Source organism: Leptopilina heterotoma, unplaced genomic scaffold (genome assembly GCF_015476425.1).
Source record: "Leptopilina heterotoma isolate Lh14 unplaced genomic scaffold, ASM1547642v1 Lhet_103, whole genome shotgun sequence".
Taxonomy (NCBI): domain Eukaryota; kingdom Metazoa; phylum Arthropoda; class Insecta; order Hymenoptera; family Figitidae; genus Leptopilina; species Leptopilina heterotoma.
Window position 1 is genome coordinate 898,710 of NW_025110818.1, and position 25,970 is coordinate 924,679.

General features: G+C 25.9%; 1 long non-coding RNA gene across 1 annotated transcript; it reads left to right on the forward strand.

The window, feature by feature from the left end:
• The first annotated feature begins 164 nt into the window (after positions 1-164).
• Positions 165-25,970, forward strand: LOC122500970. The gene is made up of 7 exons (XR_006301528.1): positions 165-321; positions 418-500; positions 1,097-1,230; positions 5,394-5,518; positions 7,765-8,041; positions 22,752-23,080; positions 25,846-25,970. It is a non-coding gene; the product is annotated as an uncharacterized LOC122500970 (long non-coding RNA).

The following is a 25,970-nucleotide window of genomic DNA, read 5'->3' on the forward strand; positions in this document are numbered from 1 at the left end:
TAATATAAAATTTGAGTGCCGAAAATTATTATTGAAACTTTTGAGAATAAAATAATTTTCGTATTTAGTCGATGTTGAAATTATTCGGAATTTGTACAGAGGAAAGTTAATCCCCTATTGTAAACAAGATAACGATCCTTGACCATTGTTAATAGAAGTTGTTTTCATTCTGTCCTTGTCTATCTTATCTTTGAGGGTAATAAAAGTACGAAATTGAAATTGAGCCCTTTCCCCTTCTTTTCTTTTCTACCTGCATCATTTCTCCCTTCTACTTTTCTGAGTATGCCATTGCGTCGCAGTTCTTCGATATCCTTTGATGAGGTAAAGTTTTATTTCGTCTAAAATAACATTAAACATTTCTAATTGCTCATATTAATTAAATTAAAAAAATAATATTCACTTTTTTCATTTGAATAGGATATCCAAGAATTCTCCAAACAGCAAACACATTTTCAACGAGGAAGGTTCCTCCAATTTCCGCGTCATTTCTGATTTAATGAGTGAGTACAAAAAAATTTATAAAATATAACTTTTTTTTAATAAACAATTTCTAATTATTATTTGTAGTTCAAATTATTAACAAAATACCAGCCATTGAAAATAGTAATTACAATAATTACACTAAATGTAGAAAAATTATTTTAATTATTTGAAACTGTTTTTCCTTCCATTATAATATTAATAAAGAATTTTTTTTGATATTTTGAAGATGATTGAAAAATTAATTTCCAATTCATATTTTTTTATTTCATACTGATACATTATTTTAAATATTTTAATAAACAATTTATTTAATCAAAAGTTAAATAGTTAATAAAATATTTTTGTAAAAAAATTTCTTTACTTTACAATACTAACTATTAATTATCAATTATTTAAGAAATAAATACAACAGGTATCCTTGCATATCATAAAATTATTTGGTTGAATTCTACAATTATATATCACTAATTTTAGAAAATTATCTTTGCAATAGCATTTAAAAAGTTTTTTTTATAAAAAACAATTTTTAATAAAAAATTACTCAAGTTGTAGGAATTAATTACAACAATTTTAATGTTTTTATTGTACAATTTATTACAAATTTCTTTTACAGACACGCATCACACCCCAGTCTTAAGAGAGATCAGATAGGAAAGAGCATTTAACAGGACAATGCAGTTATAATGCAGTTATAGTTCAATCATCCTTTGCAAGACTACAAGGAAAAAGAAAAAAAGATTAATATGAGTAAGTCATAAACTATCATTAATTCGCAAATTTCATTACCATTTTTAAAAATAATAATGTTAACTGCCGTAAATTTATATTCACAATACTTAAAGTTTATAATTTTTAATCTACTCAGGTACAAGTACAGACTTTGAAAAAAATATTGAACATTTTTGATAGCCATAGATTTGTCTTAAAGTAGTCTTTTTAATGAAATCCCCATTTTTCACAAATTAATGTGAACTGCTTTTTTTCAAAAAATTAATGTCAACAGCTGTACATATTATAATCAATAGCTATTAGTTATAATTTTTCTCTGACTCAGTGACATGAACTGTGTTTGGAAAAAAATATTAGACATTTTTGACAGCTGTAGATTTGCTTTTAATTAGATTTTTTAATAAAATTTCATTTTTCAAAAAATTAATGTCAACTTCTGTACATATTATAATAAAAAGCTATTGGGTATATTTTTTAACATACTCAGGAACTTTGTACTGAGGTTGGAAAAAAATATAAGACATTTTTGATAGCCGTAGATTTGCCATAAATTTTACTTTTTAATAAAATTTCCTTTTTTTCAAAAAATTAATGTCAACAGCTGTACATATTATAATCAATAGCTATTGGATATAATTTTTCTCTGACTCAGTGACATAAAGTGTGTTTGTAAAAAAATATTAGACATTTTTGTTAGCTGTAGATTGGCTTTTAATTAGACCTTTTATTAAAATTTCCTTTTATCAAAAAATTAATGTGAACTGCTGTACATATTATAATCAATAGCTATTAGTTATAATTGTTTATATACTCAGAAACATGTACTGAGTTTGGAAAAAAATATTAGCCATTTCTGTAAGCTGTAGATTTGCTTTTAATTAGATTTTAAAAAAAAATATCATTTTTCAAGAAATTAATGTCATCTGCTGTACATTTTTATGAACAATTGTTATAGTTTTTAATTGTTTACATACTCAGGGTCATTTACTGAGTTTGGGAAAATATAGTAGACATTTTTGTTAGCTGTAGATTTGCTTTCAATTAGACTTTTTATTAAAATTTCCTTTTATCAAAAAATTAATGTGAACTGCTGTACATATTATAATCAATAGCTATTAGTTATAATTTTTTATATACTCAGGAACATGTACTGAGTTTGAAAAAAAATATTAGACATTTTTGTCAGCTGTAGATTTGTTTTTAATAAGAATTTTTAATAAAATTTCATTTTTCAAAAAATTAATGTCAACTGCTGTACATATTATAATCAATAGCTATTGGTTATGTTTTTTAACATACTCAGGGACATATACTGTGTTCGGGAAAAAATAGTACACATTTTTCTTAGCTGTATATTGGCTTTTAATTAGATTTTTAAATAAAATTTCATTTTTTAAAAAATTAATGTCAACTGCTCGACATTTTTATAAACAATTGTTATAGTTTTGTATTTTTTACATACTCAGGAATATGTACTGAGTTTGGGAAAAAATAGTAGACATTTTTGTTAGCTGTAGATTTGCTTTCAATTAGACTTTTTATTAAAATTTCCTTTTATCAAAAAATTAATGTCAACTGCTGTACATATTATAATCAATAGCTATTAGTTATAATTGTTTATATACTCAGGAACATGTACTGAGTTTGGAAAAAAATATTAGCCGTTTTTGTAAGCTGTAGATTTGTCTTAAATTTTACTTTTTATTAAAATTTTCATTTTTCTAAAAATTAATATCACCTGCTGTACATATTATAATTAATAGCTATTGGTTATAATTTTTTACATACTCAAGGACATGTACTGAGTTTGGCAAAAAATAGTAGACATTTCTGATCGCCGTAGATTTGTCTTAAATTAGACATATTATGAACAATAGCTATTGTTTATAATTTTTTTCCTTTCTACGGAAATGTACTGAATTTTGGTAAAAAAGTAGTGGTCATTTTTTATAGCTTTAAAGTATAATGTTTATAATATTTCTTATTTTGCGAACTTTAAAATTCTACTGCTGAACATTTTTTTTATATTTTTTTCATAGTCTGGATATTTGCTGGGTGGCCAAAACTTGCTCTTGTTTTTAATACCCTAGATTCTGTTTAACCTTTAAAGTGCTATGCCGGTCTGACAGACCGCTATAAAAATTTTCTTTGCTTGTAACTTTTTTTCAAAGTAAGATACGAACTTGAGCTTTTCAGTAGCTTCATATTTTATAAAAATCTGTTAAGTGACAACTTTTTCAAAAATTTTTTTTCTTTAAATTTTGTATTGTAAAATATGAAAAAATAAAAAAAATTGAATCAAATTAATGTAGAAATGACTTTTTTTGTTAAAAAGTGAAAAATATTTACAATAGTTGTCTTTAGAAAATTATAAATTACTAAAAAACCGAAAAAAAGGGAATAGCGGTCTGACAGACCGGGGGTAGCACTGAGCGTGATTTTTCGGCACATAGCACTTTAAAGGTTAAATTAATCTTTTTTCAAAAAACATTATTTTTTCGACTTTAATGTCAACATAATATGTATAGTAAAAAAAAAACAATTAATGTTTATATTTCTTTACATACTTTGGTACATTTCAGGATTTGCAATAAAAAATTGTGATCTTTTTTAATCCTGTTTAGATCGCTTTAAATTAAACTTTTTTGAATAATTAATTTTATTTCGAAATTAATGTAAACTACTGTTCAGTTATATAAACGCAATAATTATTGTTTATATTATTTTTCCATATTTAGGATCATTTGAGTAGTTAATAAAAAAATTGCGAACTTCTCCACCTCTTTGTATTATTCCGTTTAAAGTCTTTTTAAAAAATGAATATTATTTCGACATTAATGTCGACTAATGTGCAGTAATATAAACTGTAGTTATTGTATATATTTTTTTTCATAGATTTTCAAAAGTTGAATGCCTCATATTTTTTTTCAAATCATTATTCCTAAATTGAAAAATTCTTTATTTTATTCTATATTTTATTCTTTAAATATAATTATTGTATTTGAAAAATAATTATAAAACTTATTTTTGTAAATGAAGTTCTATTTGAAAATGTTAGTAACTAATATATTAGTTAAACAAAAGAAATTTGCATTTTTCTTTTTTTTATAATTTAAGAAATATTATTTGATTCTATATTTTTAATCTTCTGTATTTTATATTCTTTATTTTTTTATTAAAAAATATGAGTGGAAAATTACTGAAAGTTGTGGAATAAATTAATTTCAAAATTTACAGTCAAATTTTGAATATTTCATTATTAGAGAGCAAATTTAATCCTCTATTGTATACAAGAATGATAACGACCTTAGGTATTGTTAATAGAGGTTGTTTACATTCTGTCCTTTTCTTTTCTTCTAACGATAATAAAATTTCGAAATTCAAATTGAGCCCTTTCCCCTTCCTTCCTTCCTTCCTGAAAATTGTTTTCTCCTTCTACCTACACGAAGAAAAATATAAAGTAACTTTTACTACTTTTATAGTAAAAAATTTCCGGTAAAGCATTTCTGGTAATTTTTACTACTTTTAGAGTAAACTTTGCTACTTTCGAAATAAATTTCACTAATTTTTACAAATATTTACTTCGAACGTAGCGAAATTTACTCTAAAAGTAGTAAAAATTAGAAGAAATGCTTTACCGGAAATTTTTTACTATAAAAGTAGTAAAAGTTACTTTATATTTTTCTCCGTGTAACGAATTTAATCATAGCGTTGCTGCGAAGTCCTTTGAAATCCTTTAGTTCGGTAAGTTTAATTATTAGCACAGTTATAATTCAGTTAATGAATTTTCTTAATTAATTAATTGTCTTTATATATTTTTTCATTTCATTTTATTATTTATAGATTACTTTATGTATGGTAATATTTTTAATTTTCTTAATTAAAATTATAAAATGTAAATAATTTATTTCTACGTAAATTACATAATTTTGGTAATAATGCCTACTTATTATTTAAATTTTTATAATATCAATTTATGATAAAATTAAAAATGTTCTCTAATAAAATTGTGTTCTTATATCTAAGCAAATATGTTATCAGTTTTAGTAAATCTTTTTTTTTGTAAAAATACTTTTAAAATTAATTTTTTATATAAAGAAACAACTTTGAATAAAATAAACAACATTAGGCGTAAAAAATAATTTTTTTTCTTGTTGAATTAATTTAAATTTTTTTTGCAGAATCGCATCACATCGCAGTCCTTTTAGGGGAGATATGGGAGGCAAACAGTTTTCAAGAAGAGACGAAAAAATTTTGCAGACTTCCCCAACATTTTGATTTCAAGGCGCTGAGGAACGTAAAAAAGGTAAGTCAGAAACTATCAACAATATAATCCTTTTTATTGTTTCATGTACAAAAAACATTGATTTATTTAAATGAATTTTTTATTTTCAAAAGTACAAATTCTTCTATATATATTCAATAAATATTTAATATTAGTTAATGCTTTAAATATTTAAACAAGAAAATTAAATAAAATTGTTTGTAATTAAAAATCATAAATTATCCAAAATTAATTTGTAAATTTTATTTAATATTTTCAAATACCAAAATAGTCACTTATAAATTAATGTAGAAAAAATAATGTTTAATACTGCAAAATACGGTTTCAAAGAATTTTATTAAAAACTTTTGAAAATAATTTAATTTAAATTTTACTGAAATTTATTGAATTATTTTAAAAAATTGTATAAAAATTTTTAAAAATAATTAAATTCTTTCAAAGATTTTCTTTAAGGGGTTACACCACCCTGAACGCCTGAAAATTGGAAGGTATTTCAAAAATAAATTTTGACAGAACTATTAAAAATACAATTTTTTACTAATTATAGTATAAAGATAAATATATTTGACTGTAAAAAAAATTTTGAAAAATAAAAAAATATTCAAAAATGGCGAAGATATGGCGTTTTTTCGAAACTTCTTTTTTTTGGAACGGTGTACATGATTTCTCAAAAACCACTCAACCGATTCTCAACCGATTCAAATGGGAGCACTTAAAAAAAGTCTAAAATTTTGGGTACAAAAAATTTTCTTTAAAAATGTATAACTTTTTTTAAAAAAATCATATCAAAAAAATCCTACGTCATGCCATAGAGAATGTTATTGAGCAGTTGTGTACAAAATTTAAAGAATCGGTTGAGTAGTTTTTGAGAAATCATGTACACCGTTCCGAAAAATGTAGTTTCGAAAAAACGCCATATCTTCGCCATTTTTGAATATTTTTTCATTTTTCAAAATTTTTTTTACAGTTGAATATATGTATTTTTATACTGTAGTTAGTAAATAGTTGTATTTTTAGTAGTTTTGTCAAACTTTATTTTTGAAATACCTTCCAATTTTCAGTCGTTCAGGGTGGTGTAACCCCTTAAAGTTTCGAAAAAAAATAATTTAATTCCATCAACAAATTTTAATAAACATTTTAAAATTAATTAAACATTGTTTCGAACATTTTATTGAAATTTTTTGAAATAAATAAATTGTTTTAACAAATTTAATTAAAAATGTATTAAAAATAATTCAATTATCTCATGAAATTTTATTAAAATTTCATTGAAAATTATAAAACAAAAATATAAAATTTATAAAAATTGTACTAAAAATAATTGAAAACCTACTTCTAAAGAATTTTATTTTTATTATTATTTTATTTATTATTTTTAAAAATAATTGAATTCTTTCAAGAAATTTTATTAAAAATTTAAGAAAATAAAATTAATAATTATAACTGAAAATTTTGAAAGTAATTCAATGTTATGAAAAATTCTTTTTAATTTTTTAAAATAATCGTATTTGTTTATAATTGTAATTAAACATTTAATTATTGCATTTTATTAAAATTTGTAGATAATAATTAATTAAGTTCTATTGAGAATTTTATTCAAATTTTTAAAATTACTAAATTCATTAAAGGAATTTAATTAAATTTTTTAAATAATTGAATTGTATTTAAAATTTTCGTTACCCGTTAATAATTATTATTAAAAATTTTGATTATTGAATTTTATTAGTCTTTTGGGAAGAACTCAAGTCTTTCTAGAATTTCATTATAATTTTTGAAAATATCTTTAATTTTTTTAATCATAATTTTGAATTGAAAAAATAACTGAAAAATTTTTAAGTTGAATGTATACATAAATAAATAACAAATAAAAGTTTTATAAAATAATAGGAAACTTTTTTCATAATTTTGAATTATGAATCTCCTTTTTTAAAAAAAAATATTTGTATCTTTTTACATGATTTCTATTTCTTTCATCAGCATCTGTTAAAATATTCAATATTGTGTTTAATAATTATTATTAATTATTAATTATCTATTTTTTATTTCTTCGTTTCGACAAGTTTTTAAATTTGGTATAAATTATAAATATTTGAGAAATGAGAAATTCAGCAAACTTTTTTTCTTTGGTTTTAAGGGAATATTGTCGATTGAGAAAGAGAAATTCTGTAAATTGTATTCCCAATGTCAAAAAAGTTTTTTTGCGTTAAACACAGAGTGACTGAATACTTATTCTATGTTTTCTAACTATACTTTAATATATGTTGCAGTGATTTTTTCAACATCGTATACTCCTTTAGAAGAGGAAAGAAAGCAGGATATTCAAGACTATATTGTTAGATAATTATATTATAATATTATATTTTACGATTATTATTATTGTACTGCGATTTAAAAATACTGTAATATTGTTTAGATAGTAATTGCGATATATATATGTATTAAATAAATAAAAAAAAGTGTCTGAAGAGGACAAGAAAGAAGCGGAAGGAATCGAACAACGAACGAAGACTGAACATCTTTTGCCGAACAGGAATGGTATTCAGAGTGAGTTTTTAATCTTGATATTTATTTTTTTTATATTTCTAAGGTGTTACAGCGGCTAACCCACATTCTATTGATTTTTTTATTATTTGTTCTTAAGGTCATTCTTGGTATATTTACAAAATTAAAAAAACTTTGCATGTTTGAAAAAGTGAAATATTGAGAAAAATTTCTGAGAGAATAGTATACTTTGAATATAAAAGAAAAATAGTAACATGAATTAATACTAGATTTATTTTCAAATCAAATAATATACATAATTATATTTAAAGCTAGAATTATAAAGAAATTGTACTTTTACTTTTAACATAAACTTATAATTATTGCCGCTGTGATTCCTAAATGAAAAAATTGCAATCCCTTCATTATCCCTTGAATATAATATAGAAAATAGATGGTTTAATATTTTTTGTGCGAATAATTGAAATCCTCTATACAATAAGAGGACGTTTTTGCGGTTTCAAGGGATAATACAAGTCAGGTAGCAGTGAGTTGCTCTTTGCTTGTCACTGCTACCCGACTGGTATTATCCCTTGCGACCGCTGGCTACTTGGGGTAAGTACCTATATTTTGAACTGAAATATTGTAATATTAAAAAATAATTATATCATCCCTATTTACACTTTAAATGTTTGAAGAAAAAAATATGATTTAAAAAAATGACGTTCATGTTATTGTCAATTTAAAAAATTAATTAAAATTAAAAAGACAAAAAAACTTAATAAATTGGTTTCATGAAGTCAAGACATTATTGTAAAATACATAATTAGTTTTAAAAAATGTGTGAAACAAAAAAACATAAAAAATTTAAATTTTAAATTAACTTGTCAAAAAAATGACTATAAAATTACCCCTAATTCTAATACAAAACCTTCCCATTTTTTCTATTTTGACCAAAATAATTTTCTTTTAAATAAATTAATTCTTCTAAAACTATAATAAAATTATTAGGTTTAAATTATTTAATAATTAATTTTACTTAAATATTTCAAAATTAATTTTATTTTAAGGAGTTGCGATTACAATTTTCATAAATAGGTGATCTTCAAAAGTTTCAATTTAAAATTTTTAAAAATTTCAATTTTTAACCCTAGAAGGAGTATGTGAAATTTACTCAGCCTCTACGGAGTAACTGGGATGTCCCGACACCCCACGCTTTAAACTTGTTTTATAAGGTTTCTATTTGACGTAAAGGAAATTATGTGCAGTGAATTTAATTGGTTTTTTAGTAAGGAATACAATAATATTATTTATATTTTGATAAATTAAAAAAATTTTGAAAAAACCGTAAAAACGCCAAAAAATTGCAAAATTGACTTTTTTCACAAAAATCGCTGTAGTTTCTGAAAAATTTGACTAATTTAAAAACTATTTCAGGTTTTTAAAGTTAAATAGATACACTTTTAGGGAATAAAAATAGTTTTTGTATTAGTTAAAAAAACAATTATTTGAATATCTGAAGTGAAAGAAATTTAAAACAATTGGCGAATAGTGAAAATCATAAAAATGAACTATAAAAATAAAATGGACTTTAACAATTAATATTTACTAAAAATGGTGTTATAAATTTAAAATTTTACAAACTTAATATATCTGAATATATAAACATTAAAATTTATAACTTTAAAGTGATTCTGTAAATTAATTTTTTATCAAAGTTTTAATTAACAATTTGAAATACCTCTAATATAAATACTTTATCAGATTATTTTAACTGATTGAAAACGATTTTTTTAAAAAAAATTGAATTTACGTATCTTCATAACAGAAGATAACAGAAGATAGAGCTCTTCCTAGAGCAAAACTAAATTATCAACGGGTTGAGAGCGTAAAAAAATTATTGGTTAAGCCAGGGGAATACCTTGAATTTTGCTTGGAGTGTCCAGACACCTCAGTTACTCCTTTTAGGGTTAATGATCTTAAATAGATCATCATCTTATTTATTATCTTTATAAATTATAAATAATAATACTTTTCTCCAAAGTTAAATTATTTTCCAAAATTTTAACAAAATTCTTGAAAAATTGTCAATTATATTCAAAAATTTTTACTCAATTAAAAAATTTTCGATATCTGCTGCTTTAAAAAAATATCCCAAAAGCATTTAATTATTAAAACAAATTCTAATAACATTTTGCTCAAGCATATAATTATTTTTAAAAATAGGGAAAATTTCAAAGGAATTGAATTCCCCAAAAAACATTAATATATATCATTAAAAAACCGCTGCCAAGTAGTATATATTTTTTATAATTTTGGTGCTCATATCATAAACACATTGCCTCCTTATAGAGATAAAATAATAAAAATATATGAATATATAGTTAAACAAAAATTTCCAAACAAAAAAGTTGAGAAAATATCATTTTCCACAATGTTTGGTTTTTAAAATACCAATAACTTCGAAATTTATTATCGAATTAAGTTTAAAAATAGGTCAATCAAAGGGTTTTTTTAATGCTCTACAAGTTGGTAACGATAATTTTAAAGCTACTTCTACATTTTTCAACAAAATTTTCAAAAATTCGTGATTTTTAAAAATTTAATATCCCCGGTTAATATGGACGAAAAATGTTCAATTAGGGCTCAAAAGATGTGTCTATAAGAACTCTACAAAATTATGGAAAAACATTTATAGGTGTCCCAATATTCTTTTAAAGTTATGAGCAAAAAACGTTTTTTTGCAAAATTAAAAATAAAAAAAAAATTAAGTTAAACTTTATTAATCTTTCACAAAGTACTCTCATCTTATGTCCGCAGGTGAGATCTACAATTTAAAAAAAATTCAACCCAAAAGCTTTTTACGATTTCGAGATATTTATGAAAAATTGAAAATGTAATGTTTGCACACACACACATACATACATACGGAATGACATTTTTAAACTCCTGAGGTCAAATAACATAAAGATATGTCACAAAATCGAACTCGAAAATTTTTGGTATTACAATACTTCCTCTAGGAGGAAGTAATTTTATTAATTGAGGGGCTGGATGCTATAATGTGTTACGCGCCATTCACTTAACATGGCGCGTAACACATTATAGCATCCAGCCCCTCAATTGTTGGTGGGATGTTGCTAAACAACATCCTAAAGTAAAGAAAATATTGCAACTTTTAAGTAGTAACAGGTTCCACCCGTTCATTATATCAGATGTAAGACTTTCCATGATAATAATCTAAGGATATTATGAGAAGAAAGTGAGTCAAAAATATTCACTTAAAACAATTAGATTACTTTTAGCTTTTATTCGATTGATGTAAAAAGAATCAATTGGTTAGAACGAGGGGTTTCGAATTAGACCGTGACGCAAGCTCATGAACATCCGTTGGTATATCCTAAGCTGGCTTTGAATTGAGCAGTCACACAAAGTTTATGAACACTCCCAATATTACTCATTAACTGGTAGTCAGGGAACGAAATATGTATTTTAATTTGATGACGAATTTTTGACTAACTTGATTCCTGTAATTTAATATATAAAAATACAAAAGGCATAAAAAATTTAATAATTTACTCTCAGATTTAAGAATTTATAAAATATTTAGAAAGAAAAAGAGTTTATTGATAAATGATGATAAATTTTCCAGTACAATTAAAATAAAAATCAATGACAATCGGTAAAGGAATCTCTTCGCGGAAATAAATCGGTTTTGTCTCGTGAAAAGCTAAACGATCTCTACCTTCCGTTTTTCGCAAAAAAAATACGGTTGTGGTCCCGAAGTCTTTTCTCAACCCGTTTCGTAGTTTTAAAAAAATGGAGTGTTAGTCCGACACTAATTTTCATAAGTAGCGTAAACATTACTGTAAAATATACAAATATCTCAAAAATATGCTAAACCTAAAACTTCTCAAAAAGATCAAACTAGCTAAAAAAATAAGAAACATGAATAAACAAAGATAAAAAATTCAACTTAAATTTATTCTCTTTCACCAAATAAGGGAGTCAACAGATTTCACTTTAAAATAACATCGAAATCAGAGTTATTTAGATTAAATCCACGATTGACATGAAGAAAGTCGATCATTGAGCAGAATTAAGACCCGAGAAAACAAATCGGGAGGATGTGGATGGGTTAAGACTTATCTCTCCAGCGGGTTTTTTGTTAAACGTTTGGAAAGAGCAAATAGAATACATAAAGTTGATAAATAAAAAATAATTTTTTACAACAATATCTGATGACGGACGTTAATTAAACCACCTGAGACCAATGCTCTCTGAAGGGTCCACGATGGGTATTGGATTCATCTTGGTGAATCACACACCCTAAAGGGTACTTAATAGGAAAAAAACATTCGGTTGACATGAATGAATGTCATTTTTGCAAAGTAATACCTGTTGACTCTCTTATAGGTAGTATTTTGACAAAGATGTCTTTTTAATTATAAGGAAAGGAAGAAATTAGCCTTTTGCTGCTACTTACAATTAACATTTATTACTTACAATTGATTAAGGAAGAAATTAGCCTTTTGCTGCTACTTACAATTAACATTTATTGATTATTATTGAATATTTGTATATATTACATTTTTTCTTGAAGAAAATTCAAAGTGGCCTCCCTACTTAGTAATAGCATACGGAATTACTTTGTTAAAAGTAAAAAAAAAATAAAAACCAAAAAAAAGAAACCAAAAAAGAAGAAGAAACCAAAGACAAAATAATAAAAAAATATAAAAAAATTCAATTATTTCACACTAAAACTACATGATATTTTACATTATTTAGAGCCTGAAATAAGCTAGGGTAATAAATGCAAAAGTAACCATTTCAAATATATATAATCAGCTTGAATCGTTTATAATCGGAGATTTGCGGCAAACATTATATATTTAATTAAATTAGTTTTATATTATTAAAAATATTGATCCTTGTATGAAAAGAGTAGATATGCAAATTAGGTAAAGGAAGACATTCTTATGATATTCGTTTTGGAACGAGAAAGAAAATACATTCTGAAATTTAAAAGAGATATTCTAATAGCAAGTCTATAAAAATATTGTAAATAATTGTAAAAAATTGTCATAGATGTTTATTAAAAGTACTGGAAAAAATTAAATGTTTTCAATTCATAAGAAAATGATGAATTTTGCTGTCTTTTTTGTTTGCATCATAAACTATGAAATTACCACGAATTTTAATAGAGAACCTTCAATTTTTTTTATTTCTGACATTAATTTTTTTTAACCAACTTAATTCTTGAATGACCATCATAAAATTATTATTTATAAATTATTTAATGAATAATTTTACAAATTTTTTTATAAATTGATTCCCAATAATTCAATTATTTTCATAAATAGTAAAACACCACAGAATTTCAATTATTTTTAATACAATTATAATTTAATTCCTCGAGAGGCGTAAATATATATGACTAAAGATTTTATAATTGAACCCCTTGATGCAAGAACCAGACATAGAGCATTGAAATTAAATGGGTTGCGTCTGGTTCTTGCATCAAGGGGTTCAATTGTGTGTATTCATTTCAGTTAGATAGAGTGCATGATAAATTTAATATCAAATATGAGATTTTAAAAATCAAAAGTTGCAGAAAAACATTAATATCAAGCGCAGAATTTATAATGATAATAGATTAATATTAGTAGGGTATTATTGATGAAAGTAATTGAGAAAAAAGTGAGAAAAATTGAAAAAGATTTATGAGAAAAAAGTGAGTCAAAAGCATTCTCTTAAAACAATCAGATTACTTTTAGCTTTTATTCGATTAATGTAAAAAGAGTCAATTGGTTAGAACGAGGGGTTTGAAATTAGACCGTGACACAAGCTCATGAACATCCGTTGGTACATCCTTAGCTGGCTATGAATTCAGCAGTCACACAAAGATTATGAACATTCCCAATATACTCGTTAAACTGGTAGTCATCAGGGAACGAAACATGTATTTTAATTTAATGACGAATTTTTGACTAAATTGATTCCTGTAATTTAATATATAAAAATACAAAAGGCAGAAAAAACTTAATAATTTACTCTAATGTTTAAGAATTTATAAAATATTTAGAACGCTAAATAGTTTGTTGATAAATAATGTTTTTTCCAGTACAATTAAAATAAAAATCAATGACAATCGGTATTAAAGGAATTTTTTCACGAAAATAAATCGGTTTTGTCTCGTAAAAGTTAAACATTTTCTGCCTCCCGTTTTCCGTAAAAAAATACGGTTGTGGTCCCGAAGCCTTTCCTCAACTCGTTTCGTAGTTGTTAAAAAAATGGAGTGTTAGTCCGACACTAATTTTGATAAGTAGCGTAAACATTACTGTAAAATATACAAGTATCTCAAAAATATGCTAAACCTAAAACTTCTCAAAAAGATCAAACTAGCTAAAAAAATAAGATACACGAATAAACAAAGAAAAAAAATTCAACTAAAATTTATATTATTTTACCAAATAAGTGAGTCAACAGATTTCACTTTAAAATAACTTCGAAATCAGAGTTATTTAGATTAAATTCACGATTGACATTAAGAAAGTCGATCATTGAGCAGAATTAAGACCCGAGAAAACAAATCGGGAGGATGTGGATGGGTTAAGACTTATCTCTTCAGCGGGTTTTTTGTGAAACGTTTGGAAAGAGCAAATAGAATACATAAAGTTGGTAAATAAAAAATAATTTTTTACAACAATATCTGATGACGGACGTTAATTAAACCACCTGAGACCAATGCTCTCTGAAGGGTCCACGATGGGTATTGGATTCATGAATCACAGACCCTGAAGGGTCTTAATAGGAAAAAAACATTCGGTTGACATGAATAAATGTCATTTTTGCAAAGTAATACCTGTTGACTCTCTTATATTTTGTATTTTGACAAAGATGTCTTTTTTATTATAAGTTAAGGAAGAAATTAGCCTTTTACTGCTACTTACAATAAACATTTATTGATGGATATTGAATATTTGTATATTGACAAAAATACAAAGTATTTACTTTTATTTACTTTTTAAAGTAATAACCAAAAACCGTTTTTTGCAGAATTAAAAATCTAAAAAACATAGTTAAACTTTATTAATCTATGCCAAAGTACTCTCATCTTATGTCTGCACATAAGACCTACAATTTAAAAAAAATTCATTCTTAAAGTTCTGCATGATCTCGAGTTATTTATAAAATTGTGATATTTACACACACATACGGAATTACATTTTTTAAATAAATCATTTTTGAACTCCTGAGGTCAAAAAACAAAAAGATATGTCAAAAAATTGAACTCGAAAAATTTTGATAATACAATACTTCCTCTATGAGGACGCAATATAATAAAAATATTGTAAAAAATTGTCAAAGATTTTTATTAAAAGTACTGGAAAAAATTATGAATAATGAATTTTGCTGTGTTGTTTGTTTGCATCATAAACCATGAAATTGCCAAGAATTCTAATGAAAAACCTGCAATTCATATCAATTCTGTCAATAATTTCTCTTTAACCAACTTATTTATTGAATAACTAATTTAAAATTATTCTTTTTACATTATGTAATGAATAGTTTTACAAATTTTTAAAAAATTTCTTCCCAAGAAGTCAATTATTTTCATAAATAAGAAAATTTTTTCTAAACTTTCAATTATTTTCAAAATAATAAACTTCTTTTTAGGAATACAATTATTTTCATAAATAATGAAACTCACCACAAAATTTCAATTATTTGAAATACAATTAAAATAAAATTCTCTATTCTTCAGGATTATGTAGTGCTCAGTCCCTACCAGAAATCAGATAATTTTTAGATGATTAGATTTATTAAATTTAAAAAAAATAAATTTTTAATATTTTTTTCACCAAATTTACTTTGTCTGATAAGGTACGGATGGACCTGCTAATACTTAAAAATTGAAATAAAATTCTATATTTTTAAGGATGGTGTAGGGCTTAGTCTCTACTAGAACTCAGGTCATTTTTAGATGATACGATTTAGTAAATTTAAAAAAAATAAATTTTTAATATTTTTTTCACCAAATTTACTTTGTGTGATAGCGTACGGGTGGACCTGCTATTACCTAAAAATTGAAATAAAATTCTCTATTGTTCAGGAAAATTTTGATTATCTGATAGCGTTCGGGTGATGGTAAAAAGAGTCAATTGGTTGAAATGAAGGGTTCAAAATTAGACCATAACGCAAGCTCATGAACATCCGTTGGTATATCCTTAGCTGGCTTTGAATTGAGCAGTCACAAAAAGTTTATGAACATTTTCAATATACTTGTTAACTGGTAGTCAGGGAACTCAGCATGCATTTTAATTTAATGACTAATCTTTCGACTTACTTGATTCCTGTAATTTAATATATAAAAATACAAAATGCATAAAAAATTTGATAATTTACTCTGTGATTTAAGAATTTATGAAATATTTAGATCGCTAAAGGGTTTACTAAGAAATGACGGTAATTTTTCGGTACAATTAAAATATACTATAAAAATCAATGACAATCGGTAAAATAATTTCTTTGCAAGAATTTATCGGTTTTGTATCGTCAGAAGTTTGACGCTTTCTGCCTCCCGTTTTCCTTAAGAAAGACTGTTGTTCCGACACTAATTTTGATAAGTAGCTCAGGCATTACTGTAAAATATGCAAGTATTTCAAAAATGTGCTAAACCTAAAACTTGCCAAAAAATGAAAAGCTCAAATTAACTTGCCAAAAATAAGAAACATAATGAATAGCCAAAGGAAAAAAATTAAACTTAAATTTATACTATTTTACCAAATAAGTGAGTCAACAGATTTCACTTCAAAATAAGTACGAAAACATAGTTATTTAGATTCAATTCACGATTGACATTAAGAAAGTCGATCATTGTGTAGAATTAAGACCCGAGAAAACAAATCGGGAGGATGTGGATGGGTTAAGACTTATCTCTCCAGCGGGCTTTCTGGACGTGTCAGTCGTAGGATATTAGCGCCTGTGCAGTTGAGATCTACCTTGGCACTGTGCAAAGCGTGGATCTGTTCTGGAGAAACCATCTCAACCGCTACCGATCAAAAATGTAGACTTAGTAAGCATTAAAGATTAGTTTAAAGCAACCGAATTTGGCGTTCTTTTTGTAATGGTATAATCTGTTGTTCATGGTGTCAATTATCTCATTTGTTACAAAAATATTTGAAAACGGCGTTTGGGAAGTCACCTGAGACCAATGCTCTCTGAAGGGTCCACGATGGGTATTGGATTCATCAATGGTGAATCACACACCCTGAAGGGTCTTAATAGGAAATAAAGTATTCGGTTGACATGAATGTATGTCATTTTTGCAAACTAATATCTGTTGACTCTCTTATATTTAGTATTTTCACAAAGATATCTTCTTAATTATACGGAAAGGAAGAAATTAACCTCTTCCTGCTACTTAAAATTAATATTTCTTGATTGATATTGAATATTTGCATATTTTACACTTTTGTCTTGACAAAAATTCAAAGTGTCCTATTTAGTAATAGCATACGAATTTACTTTATTAACTTTCAAAATAATAAAAAAACATAGAAAAATTCAATTATTTCACACTAAAACTACATTATATTTTACATTATTTAGAGCCTGAAATAAGCTAGGGTAATAAATGCAAAAGTAAACATTTTAAATATATATAATCAGCTTGAATCGTTTATAATCGGAGATTTGCGGCAAACATCATATATTTAATTAAATTAGTTTTATATTATTAAAAATATTGATCCTTGTATGAAAAGAGTAGATATGCAAATTAGGTAAAGGAAGACATTCTTATGATATTCGTTTTGGAACGAGAAAGAAAATACATTCTGAAATTTAAAAGAGATATTCTAATAGCAAGTCTATAAAAATATTGTAAATAATTGTAAAAAATTGTCATAGATGTTTATTAAAAGTACTGGAAAAAATTAAATGTTTTCAATTCATAAGAAAACGAATAAGAATAAGAAGATAACGAATTTTGCTGTGTTGTTTGTTTGCATTATAAACCATGAAATTACCACTAATTCTAATAAAAAAACCTTCAATTTATTTCAATTCTGACAATAATTTCTCTTTAACCAACTTATTTCTTAAAAACTAATTTAAAATTATTTTTTTAAATTATGTAATGAATAGTTTTACAAATTTTTAATAAATTTCTTCCCAATAAGTCAATTATTTTCATAAATAAGAAAATTTTTTTATAAACTTTTAATGATTTTTAAAATAATAAACTTCTTTTTAGGAATTCAATTATTTTCATAAATAATAAAACTCACCACAAAATTTCAATTATTTCGAATACAATTAAAATAAAATTCTCTATTCTTCAGAATTGTGCAGTGCTCAGTCCCTACTAGAATTCAGGTAATTTTAAGATGATTAGATTTATTTAATTTAAAAAAAAATTTTAATATTTTTTTCATCAAATTTACGTTGTCTAATAGCGTTCGTGTGAGGGTGATATTACCTAAAAATTAATATTGTCAATGATAAATTTAATATCAACTATGAGATTTTTAATTCAAAGTTTCTAAAAAATGTCTTATAACAAGCTTAGAATCTATTATGATAATAGATTAATATTAGTAGGGTATTTTCCATGAAAGTAATTGAAGGATATTATGAGAAGAAAGTGAGTCATAAGCATTCTCTTAAAACAATTAGATTACTTTTAGCTTATATTCGATTGATGTAAAAAGAGTCAATTGGTTAGATCGAGGGGTTTGGAATTAGATCGTGACACAAGCTCATGAACATCCGTTGATACATCCTTAGCTGGCTATGAATTAAGCAGTCACACAAAGTTTATGAACATTCCCAATATACTCGTTAAACTGGTAGTCAGGGAACTCAGCATGAATTATAATTTAATGACGAATCTTTTGACTCACTTGATTCCTGTAATTTAATTTAATTTATAAAAATACGAAATGTATAAAAAACTAAATAATTTACTGTAAGGTTTAAGAATTTATAAAATATTTAAAACGCTAAAGAGTTTATTCAGAAATAAAGGTAATTTTCTGGTACAATTAAAATAGACTATAAAAATCAATGACAATCGGTAAACGAATTTGCGAGAATCAATCAGTTTTGGCTCGAGAAAAGTTCAATGTTTTCTGCCTCCCGTTTTCCTTAAGAAAGACGATTGGTCCGGAAGCCTTTCCTGAACTCGTTACGTAGTTGTTAAAAAAATGGGAGTGTTAGTCCGACACTACTTTTGCTAAGTAGCGTAAACATTACTGTAAAATATACAAGTATCTCAAAAATATGCAAAACCTAGCTAAAAAATGAAAAGCTCAAATTAACTTGTTAATAAATTAAGAAACATGAGTAAACAAAAAAAAAATTCAACTTAAATTTATACGTTTTCCGTAAGAATGACGGTTGGTCCCGAAGCATTTCTCAACTCGTTTCGTAGTTAAAAACAGTGGAGTGATTACTGTAAAATATACAAGTATCTCAAAAATGTGCTAAACCTAAAAGTTGCCAAGAAATGAAAAGCTCAAATAAACTTGAAACATGAATAAACAAAGAAAAAAATTAAACTTAAATTTATCCTATTTTACCAAATAAGTGAGTCAACAGATTTCACTTTAAAATAATTCGAAATCAGAGTTATTTAGATTCAATTCAGGATTGACATTAAGAAAGTCGATCATTGATCAGAATTAAGACCCGAGAAAACAAATCGGGAGGATGTGGATGGGTTAAGACTTATCTCTCCAGCGGGCTTTCTAGACGTGTCAGTCGTAGGATATTAGCGCCTGGGCAGTTGAGATCTACCTTGGCACTGTGCAAAGCGTGGATCTGTTCTGAAGAAACCATCTCTAACGCTACCGGTCAAAAATGTAAATTACTTAAACAAAAATAAAGAATAGGTAAAGTAATAAAAAATATTTAACGAGTTTGAAGCTTTAATCAGTTACGGAACAAAGTAGCTAAATGGCACATCCTAATAGAACATCCCTTTATGGAAATAGTAAAAATAAGAAATGATTGTTGAATACATAAGGTTAACAAATAAAAAGCAATTAAAGAAAAATTAATAACTAAGAAATAGAGAAGTATTTAATGAGCTTGACGGTAAAAGTAGATACGGACAATGTTAGAGTAATGCCATCCATCGCCTAATAGCACATCTCTTCAAGGAAATATTAAAAATAAAAGATAATAGAGCAAATAGTTGAATACATGAAGTTGGCAAATAAAATATAATTAAAGAAAAATACTGAGGAATAAAAAATAGTTGAAAAATAACTAGTAGAATGCTCGATGCTTCTAAGCAGATATGGGTCACGCGTCTCTTCTTACAGCACATCCTCGAGAGAAAAAATTCAAAAAATTATTAAATAATGGGAACATAGTTGGAGAGAAATAAAAAATAATTAACAGTTGAAGAATTAAAAATTTGTTCTAATCGCAAAGTAGTTCGAAAACTTAGTAAACATTAAAGATTGGTTTAAAGCAAACGAATTTGGCGTTCTTTTTGTAATGGTATAATCTGTTGTTCACGGTGTCAATTATCTCATTTGTTACAAAAATATTTGAAAACGGCGTTAAGGAAGTCACCTGAGACCAATGCTCCCTGAAGGGTCCACGATGGGTATTGGATTCATCTATGGTGAATCACACACCCTGAAGGGTACTTAATTAGATAGAAAGAATTCGGTTGACACAAATGAATGTCATTTTTTCAAACTGATACCTGTTGACTCTCTTATATTTGGTATTTTGACAGAGATATCTTTTTAATTATAAGAAAAGGAAGAAATGAACCTTTTACTGTTACTTATAATTAACATTTATTGATTGATATTGACTATTTGTATATTTTACATTTTTGTATTGACGAAAATACAAAGCGGCCTCCCAACTTAGTAATAGCATACGGAATTACTTAGTTAACTTTCAAATGAAATCTAAGACAAAAAAATAAAAAATTATAAAAAAAATTTAATTATTTTACACTAAAATTACATTATATTTCACATTATTACTGAGCCTGAAATAAGCTGTCATAATAAATGCAAAAGTAAACATTTGAAATATATAAAACTGTAGCTAAAATATTTTTAGTCTGAGATTTGCGGGAAAGATCATATATTTAATGAAATTAGTTTTATATTATTAAAAAGTATTATATCCGGAGACTTTTGATTACAATGTTTATAGGAGGCAACAATAATAGTAAAGTACAAATAACAATGACGACTTAAACATTCTAAGGGTTCTGTCTCATTCTCGATTCCATTTTTCCCTTTTTGCTGATTGTTCTCTAAGACTTACAGAGGTATTTAATTTTCATCATTCATCAAAAAGATATCTTCAATGTAATTCAACTTTGTCATCACACTTCTTTTGAGAGTATCAGTAAGTGAATTTAATTATTTTAAGAAATAAAATAACAATGGATTTTTTTTATTTTAAAATTTTAGAGGAAAATTTCTGAATAGTTTAAAAATTAGTTAAATAATTGAAAATTAAATAGAAAAGTTAATACTATAATATAAACATGTCATATATGCACCTTGATTATTAATAGAAAAATTATTTTATACCAAATGAAATTTCAAAAAGAATAAAAATATAAAATTCATTGGAAAAAATAATTTATAAATATTTATTTTAGAAAAAATACAATAAAATTAAATACGAAAACAGTTACAATAAAAACCGAAAACTGGTAATAATAAAAAAGTGTTAATGAATTTTGTCTATTCTTAATAAGTTCATAATATTTTTTGAAAATTTTTATAAATTATCCCTTCTGCATCGACAAAGAAATTACCAAATGAAAACTGAGAACCCTTTCCCTTTTATTCTTTCTTTCATTCCATTCTTCGATAGTTTCCTCATTCTACCTGAGTGAATTTTCCATTGCGACACAGTTCTCCTACCTCCTATCGAAGGAGTAGGTAGTTAAATATAAATTTTATCATTTCAGAGAATAAGTAAATTTTATTTTAAATTATTTTAATTTTTTATATTTCCCACGTTGCCACACTTTTTCGAAGAAGGAAATTTTTCTTTAATTTTACATTCGTCTTCGACAAATCCTGAGTAAGTCCTTTAAATATTTAAACAATTTTTTTTTAAATTTTGAAAATTGATATATTTAATATAGGTAATTAATATAGGTATTTAAATTAATAGTAGATTTCATAGGAGAAATCTTACAGCTACAAATTTTATTATTTAAAATTCCTCTTTCTATTTCTTTCTTTGTCTTTTCCACCTCTGTTACTTGTTAAAGTTTATAAATTAATTAATAAATAATAAATTAAAGTAAATTTAAAGTAAATTTAATTAATTATTTTTATCATTTGACCATTTATTAGTAAGTACCAAAGAATATACTTTTTTAAATAAAATTATAACAGTTATTATAATTTAAATAAGTAGAAAATTTAATAACAATAATTAATAAATTTTTAAACTTGTAAATATTATAAATTATAATTATAAAATATATTTTTGTTTACAATTTTTTAATAATGAGTTATTTGTAGGTATGTTTTTTTAAAAAATTTTTGTTTATTTCATTATTTCTAAATACTTTGTTTTAAATTAAATATTTTTTTGTATTTATTTTTATTACTTTATATATGTTATTATATAATTTATTTATTTCGTAAAATATGTATGTTTATACATAATTAAGTATTATATTAATAAATTTTAATAATTAATAATTTATCTATTTGTTTAAATATCTTCTTCTTGCCTGAATGACTTAGTATTTTTTTTACAGAGATATTTTTGTTCAACAATCATCTGTAATAAATCCGAAGGGAAAAGAAGACTCAATAGTTCACCAAAGCGTTCCTCGAAATTGCCGGAAAATCTTCATACTACATGTAGGGTTTAGCTTTAAATGTATTAGATTAGTTTTCGTCGAGTGTGAAAAGTATATTTGTGTGTTGAAATTTATTTAGGTAGTTATTTTGAAACAAATTGTACTAGCTAGGAAATTAGAAAAATAAGTGAATAGTTTTAAAAAGAAAAAATAATTTTAACTGTACACAAGAGGAGGAGGAACGCCAACTTTACAGCAACACATTTTCTCACTGATAATTTGGGGTAAGTCTTTGAAATTAACTTTCTATTACTTCCTACATCCAGGAAAATGTTTCATTTATCTGTTAACCATTCTTTTTTAAATTTCAATCTTTATTTTAAAAGTTAAATGAATTTAAATATATTTCCATTGAAATTTTTAATTAAAAAAATAGTTGTAAGTAGAAGAAATTTAATCTACTAACTTTGTAGAAATAAAATTATTAAATATATAAATTTTTTGTAAATAAATAAAATGTACCTAAATTAAATTAAAAGTAAATTTAAATTTCAATAATCTATTAAAAGAAAAAAAATATTTCAGTAAATACGTATTTTTAATGAAACAGAATATCTTGGTGTAGGTTTTAGTTTGCATTGTAGTTAGTAATGTATCAATTACTGTGATTTTGTTTATACTTTTATCTTTACTTTTTATTTTTTTAAAGATGTAGAACATTTTATAAACTTAACCCTTTAACGCCCCCTAAATTTAATAAAAGAATTTTTCATAAAATTATAATGTTGTATAACAATATTTAAATAAAAAAATTGTAAATTAAATTTTGGAAATTTAAAACAAAAAATACTAAATTATAATAAATAAACCAATAAATATTTTTTTTCATTTTATTAATTAAATATTACTTTCAATTGTACGTTTTCTTATATCTGAAATATCACAGTAATTGGTACATTTTATTTTTACGATACTTATTGTTACTCAACTGGTAGTAGCGCTTGCGTCTGAGTCCTTGTTTTCGAATCGAATTATTTTTCTTATTGACTATTTTGCTTAATAATAATTAAAAATAGGAATTAAAGGAGTCATTTAAATGAATTGGTATTTAATAAAAAAACAAAATTTTATTTATCAATATATTAAATCATACAGTATTACATATTTTTTATTCAAATTAAAATGTAAGCTTCGCAAGCCTACTATGCAGAAAGAAAGAAATCTTTTAATCCCTAAACTCAGACGTTTACTGTCTCTTTGGTGAACGGCTGGGTTAACTGCTTCTCTCAACTATTTTTTTCTATCTTCTTTTTTACTTATGTCTTCTTATTTTTTCTGTTTTTCTGTCTTTTAAGTCTCCTCTAGGGAAAACGCATTTTGCTTATTCTCTGGAGAATAGGACACTTTCTCTCATTAGTGGTAGAAATTGACTTATTCCTGGCGAATAAGATGAAAATGTCGTTTTCTTTCCCTGGAGGACCGACTAGTTTTTCCAACTCAGTTGTTCACTGTCTCTTTGGTGAGCGGCTGGGTTAATTAATTCTCTCAACTATCTTTTTTCTTCTATCTTCTTTTTTACAAGTCTTCTTATTTTTTCTGTCTTTCTGTCTTTTAAGTCTCCCCTAGGGAAAACGCACTTTACTTGTTCTCTAGGCAGTGGGGCAATATCTAAATTAGTAGAAATTGCTTCACTCCTGGCGAATAAGGCAAAGTGTCGTCTTCTTTCCCTGGGGGACCGACTTCTCTATCTACTATCTACCTAGTAGAGCTGATGTCACCTCTCCTTTGGAGGGACTCAGTCTCCCCTAGGGAAAACGCGCTTCTCTTACTCTCTAGGGAGTAGAGGGAAACTTCTTCTCCCGAAGTAGAAGTTTCTCTTTGGGAGTAAGATGAAGTGTCGTCTCTTTCCCTGGGGGACCGGCTAGTCTCTGTTGACCAATGGAAGAGCAGACATCAGTTCTCCCTCCCTTCCTTTTGGTGGAAAAGACTTGCAACAAGTCTTCTTTCCGAAGAAAGTCTTTCCACCAACTCATTCCTTCACAGACTCCCTAGTGAAGGACTTGAGAATTACCTCCTCCCCTTACCTTTCCCAGGGGAGAGTGTGACGACTTTCTCTCCCCACCTGGGAAACGAAGTCGTCCTCAAGGAGAGAAGTTGTCGACTTCACTCTCCTTGAGTAGGTAGAGAGAAAAGTCAGAAGTCGTCCTCAGAAAGGGGATGGCGACTTTCTCAATTCCAGAAGAAGTCGAACGGGTAAGAAGGTCACTGTGAATACCGACCTCTAGAGATGAAAAAAAAATTAACGTCACCCCCCCCTTTTTCTTTCTCAAGGAGAGAAGTTGTGGTTCTCCTCTCCTTGACTTCGACTTCTACTGAGAAGTGGAAAGACTCGGTCATTTCCAACTTCCCTACTCGAGGAGATCGAAGTCGGAAACTCTCTCCTCGAGGACGACTTTGTTTTCTCCATAGTAGGAGATTTATCACAAGTGGAAGAGAAAGTCGTCAAACTCTCCCACTTGGGAAACGACTTCTTTTTCTCCCTAGGGAGAGAGAGAGAAGTCGCCAACTTCCTGTTCTCCTATCCCCTCCATTTCCTACTACTCCTTCCACCAACAGAGAACTAACTCTCCATTGTAAGAGTAGGAAAGGGAGGGGATAGAAAAATCAGACAGTGTAAAAAAAGGAGTGGAGGTTCAGGAACTAAGGTTGAAAAGTGTTGGAGGAAAATTCGATTATTTAAATCAATCAGAAGTATTTTAGCCATAATAATACAGCATCAATTTCAATTACTTTCAATCGAAATCAATGATGTATAATTATGACTGTTGTTCCTTCTAACAGATTCAAATTTAACAATAAATATCATAAGGAATGAAGAGGAATTGAAGTTTCTTACTGGAAGACATTTTCAACTCTCCTTCTTCCTTAATTTTTCTCAAGAAAAATAAAAGTGCGTAAACTTTATATGCGTGCCGTTCAATTAACAATAAAATCAATAAAATTCTATCTACCTGTTAATTACTAAACTTCGTCTATTTTCTGTTTCTAGATGGTTCAAGTCTGATGCTACCTTTGGTTCGACAACAGTTCTTTACGTTAATTTAACAAGACAGAAGAATTACAAGAAAATGTACTTTTTTAAGAAGTAAAATAAAAGTTTTTTCTAAAATAAAA